This window comes from Benincasa hispida, chromosome 9 (assembly GCF_009727055.1).
Source record: "Benincasa hispida cultivar B227 chromosome 9, ASM972705v1, whole genome shotgun sequence".
NCBI classification, from domain to species: Eukaryota; Viridiplantae; Streptophyta; class Magnoliopsida; order Cucurbitales; family Cucurbitaceae; genus Benincasa; species Benincasa hispida.
In genome coordinates this window covers 4,255,051-4,263,293 of record NC_052357.1, presented here as the reverse complement: position 1 = coordinate 4,263,293, position 8,243 = coordinate 4,255,051, and positions in this window count along the sequence as shown.

Below are 8,243 nucleotides of genomic sequence, written 5' to 3'. Positions count from 1 at the left end.
ACTCAATAACCTCCCATTTTCAGGGGTAAGAGTGGATAGATAGGTAGGGACATAGAGTGCAAGATAGAATTCGCTCCTACCCACTTTTAGGGATAGTAGAAAGGTTGTTCCCTTAAGTGCTTATTCTGGGTCTTGAACAAGGGGTCTCGCCCTCTCACTAACCGGACTCGGTTTGATTAATTGGATCATCACACAATTGTTCATTAGGGGATCAGTAGGGACTTAAGAAACAAGAGGTAATTTCGGAGGTAAAATAGAGAATCGACCCAGCTGTATTATGAACAACCCGTGAAGGTTGACTTACTAATCATGGTTATATCGAGTGGACATAATATATCTACAGTGAGGGGAGTTCAACTATGGGTTTTAGTGGAGTGACCCATTAGTTAACGAATGGGGGTTAGATCAGTCTAATGAACTTAGCCGATTAATCTCAGATTGTTGAAGCCTATGATCTATAGGTCCACGAGGTCTCCCCACTAGTTCGGAAATGGATTAGCTCTAAAATATTGTGATAAGTTAATTTGAAACGTTCAAATTAGAATCAAACGGAATTGGAGAATTTATATTTAAATGTGATTTAAATATATGAGGACGGACTTTTGTAAAATTAATTTAATATTGGATATTAAATTAATTATAATTATTTATTAATTTTATTAGAAAATTAATTTTGTAAATTAATCATTTTTGTTTTTCTTAATCAAAAATGATTTTAAAATCAAATTAGATTTTGGAAATAGAAAATACACAAATGGAAAATGGGATTTTCCAACTCCATCTTCAAGTAGCTCACCAACAATTCATTATCTTCAAACTTCATTTACTCTAAGCAGAATTTTAGCTGAAAATTCGGGTTGAAGAAGGTGTTCTTCTTTGGGTTGCTGATGTGAGTATTCTTCAAGTTCTCTTTGATTCCAACTTATTTTAAGTCCCACAACTCAATCTAGAGCCCAAGAGAATAGTAGAAAATATCTTGTGGTGGCCTGCACAAAGGTTTGGAGGAATTAGCCGCTGTAAATCGAGATTTCAAATGTTTTTTAAATGTATGTCTTGAAACCCATTAAGTTTTGTTTGAGCATGTTTTTGTTTCTGCCAAAATTAATCAATTAGAGTGCTTATCGATCTTTGTCGCTTCCGCTATGTGCTGGTACCATCCAACACATGTTAGATTTTAACTATGAGCATGAGAATTATCTAAGCTCGATACAACCTTCTAAATACTTTTCCATTTTCGACCTAAGAAATTGCATGTTTGTGTTGAAAATTTTGAATATTCAATCAGAATACTTATATCATGCATCAAATTATTCACGTGTTGTGTGCTTAATGTTTTTAATCTTTTGATCAATTATTAATTGTCCTTTCAATCTAAGTTTTAGCTCGAGAGAGTGACCTTCAGATTAGAACAAGTGCATGGCTATTAGTGGAATATTGCATAATAGTGTGGATTTCCCAACAGCAATTATTGATTTCATTTTAAGGAGGGGAATCCTAAGTTATTGTAGTGACAAATGGAAACGGTCTGCTCGTAGTGACAATGAAATAGATTGGGGATACTTTTAGGAGTGGTTAATCGAATATTCTTAATGGCCTACTTAACTATAAAAATCATACAAAAATACTAGGTTTTAACTCCAAACAAAATAATTAATTGAGCTCAAGAGAAGATGTCAATAATACTAATATCTTCTTAGCTTACACATCTTGCATGACTTATAGTTGGGTTTTCAATTTTAAGCAGGAGAATTTGTTGAGCTCAAGAGAGAAAGTTAATAGCAATAATATCTTATTGGTTTATATATGGTGCATGATAAAAATATTATTTTAATTGATTGAGATTATTATTCTATTTCATAAATCATATCTAGAATTTTATCTCTAATTATTGTCTCCAATTAACTACGAGTAGGAATAGTATTATTTAAACAAAACATGGAAGAACTTGGGTAAGAAATTAAGAGAAGTTTTTGGCAAGGAGGAAAAATACTAGGAGGAGGAAGATAAGGTTCGAAAAAATAATGAAAGAAAAACAATAAAATAAAGAAAATTTTTATAGATAGAAAAAAATGTCAAACTATTTACAAATATATATATATAAAAAGACATTGATAAACATTGATAGATTTCTATCAACTTCTATAAAAAAAATTAAGATTTTATTATTTTGTATAAATAATTTTTCTTATTCGACTATTTTTGAAAAATTTCCATAAAATAATGGGAATGAAAAAGAAATATAAGATAAAAAAAAAACTAATTAAAAAAAATGATGGAGACTATTCACGTGAAAATGCAAGGGGAAAGTAAAACGAGAAGGAGAGATGAGAAAGTTAGGATAAATGTGGAAATTATGGACAATAGTACATTTGGTAACCAACGGAGAAAAGTTGTAATTTGGTAGGTTAAATTAAATAAATAAATTAGAACTCGTTTGATAATCATTTGATTTTTTGTTTTTATTTTTAAAAAAATCAAGCTTGTTTTATTCATATTTCTTACAATGATTTGCATCTTTCTTAAATGTAATGGTTAAAGTCTCAACCAAATTAAAAAAACAAAAACAATTTTTTGAAAGCTATTTTTTTTAGTTCTCAAAATTTGGCCTGATTTTTAAACCATTAGTGAAAAATAGATAACATTAGAGAGATATTTGAAAGTAAAAGTAGTGTCCATAGCCTTGATTTTCAAAAATAAAATAGTTACCAAATGAGATATTAGTTAAATTATCAAGGATACATTCGTTAAATTGAATGGAAGAAATGGAGAAATAAGTAATTAAGATGTTGTTTGATAATAACTATTTGGGCTTTGCTTGATAACAATTTGATTTTTGAGTTTTTGTTTTAGAAAATTAAGTCTATAGATATTATTTCCACTTCAAATTTCTTTCTCTGTTATTTATTTTTTACCAATAATTTTAAAAACAAACTAAATTTTGAAAAGAAAAAAAAAACAGTTTTCTTTGTTATTACTTCCACTTATTTTTGCTTTTTGAAATTTGACTAGGAATTCAATCATTAACCTTAAGAAAGATACAAATCATGGTAAGAAACTTGGAAATAATATATTTAATTTTCAAAAAAAAAAAAAAAAGAAGAAAACAAATGGTTACAAAATGGGCTTTGTTTTTTCCTTAATTTTTTAAAAATAGTATGTGTTGGTAACTAATTGAGTTTTTTTTTTTAAAAAAAATGTTAAGGAAGAAAACATTTTAAAAACAATATTTATTTAAGAAAATGCATTGTTTACACGTGCACTGAAAATTAGAGATGTCCACACGAGGAAAATTTCTTCACCATCGTTTTTTTAACAAATTTTTTATTTCAATTAAATGTATTTTTAACAATTCTCTAAACATATCCAATACAACTCTCATTTAAATAAAATATTATCAATTTTTGTAATAAAAATAAAAATACACATTCAATTTAAAAAGATATAACTAAAATGCTAAATTCTCATAATTTTTATAAATTAAACTCACCAATTAGAACATCCTATCTTAAATATTACAACATCTAAGGAATTAAATAATAAACTCTTAAACTTAAATAATTAAAACTTTCACAATTATCTTAGCAAAGTTTACAACATTAATATTAATATATATTATAAATTTATAATTTATATACAAAAGTCGGGACGAGGTCGGGGTCGGGGAATATATTCCCCGTCTCCGACCCCGAATTGTAAATAGGAAAAAAATTTCCCACTCTCTCTCCCATTTTCCATTCGTAGTGGGTCCTGGACTCCTTCCCATGAATTTTGTTGGACATCTCTACTAAAAATACCTCTTGCTTTGGCGGTTAGCATACTTGCTATCATGCTATTGGGCCTATGCTAGATTCCCAACAACTACAATATTTTTCTTTTTATTGATTTTTCTATTTTATCACAATAATAATTTCTATTTTTATATAAAATTAAATGATAAATAATGTCAAAAATATTTTCTTACCTTAACACTTTATTTTCACATTAATTATCATTTTCCATTTTAACAAGTAGATCTTAAATTTTCTTATTAAAATATTTAAAAATTCAAAATTAAAAGAGTTGAAAATAACAATAAAAATTCAAAATTAAAATAGCTGAAAATATCAATAAATTAAAATTGATGTTATTGTTATTTTAATTTAGAAAACTATGACTCTTCATGAGAGTGTGTTTGAATGTATTTTTTGGAAAATAACCCAACATTAATGAAATGATATATTTTTTCTCAAAAGATATTAATAAATTAAAATTATTATTATTGTAATTTGCTCGTATTGATATATTTAGTTTTGTTATTTTTCTTCATTTCATTTGTGGTTAATTCGTGTATTTATAGAATAATATTACAACAAATATACAATATAATTCTTTTAACTATTGAAATAAAAGAACTGAATAGATATAAGCTCTTTAACACGTGTTAGCTTATCAGAATAAGTGCAACACATCAGCACACTCATCAACAAGCAAAATTTAAAAATAAATAAATAAAAAATAATCTCACTCCACTTGGCTTTCAAACATGCACAAACATAAATATCAAATTACAATTATTAAAGTCGTTTAATAATCATTTAGTTTTTGTTTTTTATTTTTTAAAATAAAACCTATTTCATCAAAAAAATTTGTAATGATTTCTATTTTTTTTTAAATACAATAGTTGAATTTTTAGCCAAATTTTAAATAAATAAATAAAATTGAAAGCTACCTTTTTTAATTTTCAAAACTTGACTTGGTTTTAAATCATTGGTAAAAAAAATAGATAACAAAGGAAGAAATTTAGAGGTGAAAGTAGTATTCATAAGTTTAATTTTCAAAAACAAAGACAAAAAACAAAATGGTCATCAAACGGAACTAAAAAATTATGTAATACATGGAAGAGAAAATGTACCAAATTCTAACAAACTCACATTCTTTTTTTCTTTTTCACGTTGAGCTGCCGTGTTGGAGTGTAAATTTTGCCCTGGTCTTTCTCAAGGTAAAATTCTAACTCACCTTGGTTATTAACAATTATGCATATTAAAATCCTAAACTACTTATTGCATCAATTTAAACTCTAAATTTCATAATTGTGTCAATTTAAATCATAGACTAATAATTGTATTAAATTAAACTTTAAACTTGTAAGTGTATAAATTTAAATCTTCAAGTTTCATTACTATCAATTTAAACCCTCTATTATATTTTATTTGGATACATATATGAAGTTTAGGCTTTAAAATAATATACTTATAAAAAATCAGGGTTTAATTTGATAAAATTATTAGTTTGGGATTTAAATTGATACTGCTCCCAAAGTTTAAGATTTAAATTGATACAACTATTAATTTAAAGTTTAGGTTGATAAACTTCCTAAAATACAAGGATAAAAATTGATATTTATTCTAAAAGTATAAAACTCAAAAACAAATGCTCATCAAATGCTGATTTTAAGTTTTAGAAACGGAAAAAAAAAAAAAAAAGCAATTGTCAAACATGTTATTGGTTTTTTGTTTTTTAAAAACGGAAAACCAAAAACAATAATCAAACATGTATTTTAAGGTATATATAACTATGGGTTCGATTCGATTTATCTAGTATTTTCCAGTAAAAACCCAATTTGAATCAATATATTTTTTTTTCTAAATACAAACATTTTCTAGTTTTATAGATCAATTTGTTCGTTCTTTCTTTCTTTCCTTTTTTTTTTTTTTAACTCCTAGTTTTCAACCCAAATTTTACGGATATAAATTGTTTTTTTAAATAATGATGATGATGATTATTTAGCCTATGTGTGTAAAATTGTGCGTGGTTTCCTAAAACAAAAAAAGTTTGGAATTGTGTAATTTATCTATTTCATTCATTGTTCATATTTTGGAATTTTTCTGCATGAGATGGTTTTCCTTGTTGTGAAGTTGTATCATGGAAACACGAAAACCAATAAAATATAATATAATATAATAATAAAATAAATCAATATTAAAATAAATTAAACATAATATGTAAATTAACAAAATATAAAATAAGAAAATTTTCTAAATTATCCACTTTCTCCAATTTTCATGAACGTTAGCCAATGTGTGTGTCTTCCAAAACCCAATAAATGCCACTATTTATAGGCAATCTAGTAAGTAGGAGGTGAGTTACATGAACACTAATAATGTGTAATCTTGAGACACATGGACAACACATAGATTAATGGATAAGTGACACATAGCCAATGAACACTAATAATGTGCATCTACATTGCACCTAATTTAACATATTTATAATACTCCCCCTTAGATGTCAATTATATATGAAATATATCTCGTTAAAACCTTATTAGGAAAAAATCCATTGGAAAAAAAATCTTAGTGAAGAAAAAATAGTATATAGTTCATGTAATCTGATACTCTTAAAAAGTATATTTACTTCCCCTTGTGGAAACATCACTTGAAATATCACCGCATCCCAATATTGTGCACCAGTTTTTCAAAGGTTGCGATAGGTAATGCCTCTGTAAATAAATCTGCCAGGTTATCTTTCGAACAAATTTGTTGTACAGTGATGTCGTCATTCAAGATCATGAGAGTAGAAAAAGCTTCGGTGAAATATGTTTTGTTCTACCTCCTTTAATATATCATCATTTGATTTGGAATATGCATGTTGTGTTGTCTTCGTATAATATCGTTGGAAGATTTTTACTAAAAGAGAAACCACATATTCTACAAATGTGTTGAGTCATTGATCTTGGTCATATACCTTCTCGATTAGCCTCGTTGATTGTAAGAATTTCATCATGATTTGAGGAAGTGGTTGTTATAGTCTGTTTCATCGATCGCCATGATATATGAGTTCTTCCACATGTGAACAGATAATCTGTTTGATATATAGTTTTATGTGGGTCAGATAAATATTCAGAATCTGCATAACAAACTAGATCAAAATTTGATTTATTTGAATAAAACAAATTCATATTGATCGTTTCTCGGAGGTAATGGAGTATATTCTTAATTCTATTCCAATGTTTTTTTTTTTTTTTTTTTTTTGTTGAAGAAGAACTGTATCTTGCTAATAAATTTACTGAAAAATGCAATATTTGGTATTGTATTATTAACAAGATATATAAGTGCACAAATTGCACTAAGATATGATATTTCAGGACCAAGAAGTTCTTCATTATCATCTCGAGGTCAAAATATATCTTTCTTCACATCTAGTAAATGAACTTCCATTGGAATGTTCAATGGATGTGCGTTGTCCATATAAAATGTTTTCAAAACTTTTCTTGTATAAGTTGACTGATGAACAAATATTTAATCTGCTAAATGTTCAATTTACAAGCCAAGACAAAACTTTATTTTTCTGAGATCTCTCATCTCAAATTATTTATTAAGATATTCTATTGTCTTTGAAAGCTCTTTAAGGGTTTCAATTATATTTAAGTCATCAAAATATACATATATCATAGCAAATCCTGACTATGATTTCTTTATAAAAACACATGGACATATTGGATTGTTTCAACAAATATTCACTCAGGCGATTGTACCACCTTCGTCTTGATTGTTTCAATCCATATAGCAATCTCTGTAACTTTATTGAATACAATTCTCAGTAATCTGCTTTATATATTCCAGGTATCTTAGATCCTTCTGGGATTCTCATATAAATATCATTATCAAGAGATCTATATAAATATGTTGTGACTGCATCCATAAAATGCATGTCTATATTTTCATATACAGTCAGGCCAATTAAATATCTTAATGTAATTGCATCAACCATCGGATAATACGTCTTCTCATACTCAATATCAGGTCTTTGTGAAAAACCTTGTGTAGCTAGTATTGTTTTATATCTTGTGACCTCATTATTTTCATTTCTTTTTCTCATAAATACTCATTTGTATCCCATAGGTTTGACACCTTCTGGTATTCTGACTACTGGTCCAAAAACCTAACGTTTTGAAAATGAGTTTAATTATGTCTCGATTGCTTATTTCCACTGAAGCCAATCTTTTCTTTGTCGACACTCTTCAATAGATTTTGGTCAAGAATCCTCATTTTCAGATATAACAAGAGCAACATTATATGTAAAAATGTTGTCCATAACTACATGAGTTCGGTTCCATCTTTTTCCTGTCATGACATAGTTTATTGAAATCTCATTATTATCTTTAGGTATTTCACCCTCACTAGTCATGTCAAGGATTTCTTCATGGATATTTACATCCTCAACCAAATCTTTTTTACTATTAATTATTTTTCTTTTTCGATGAT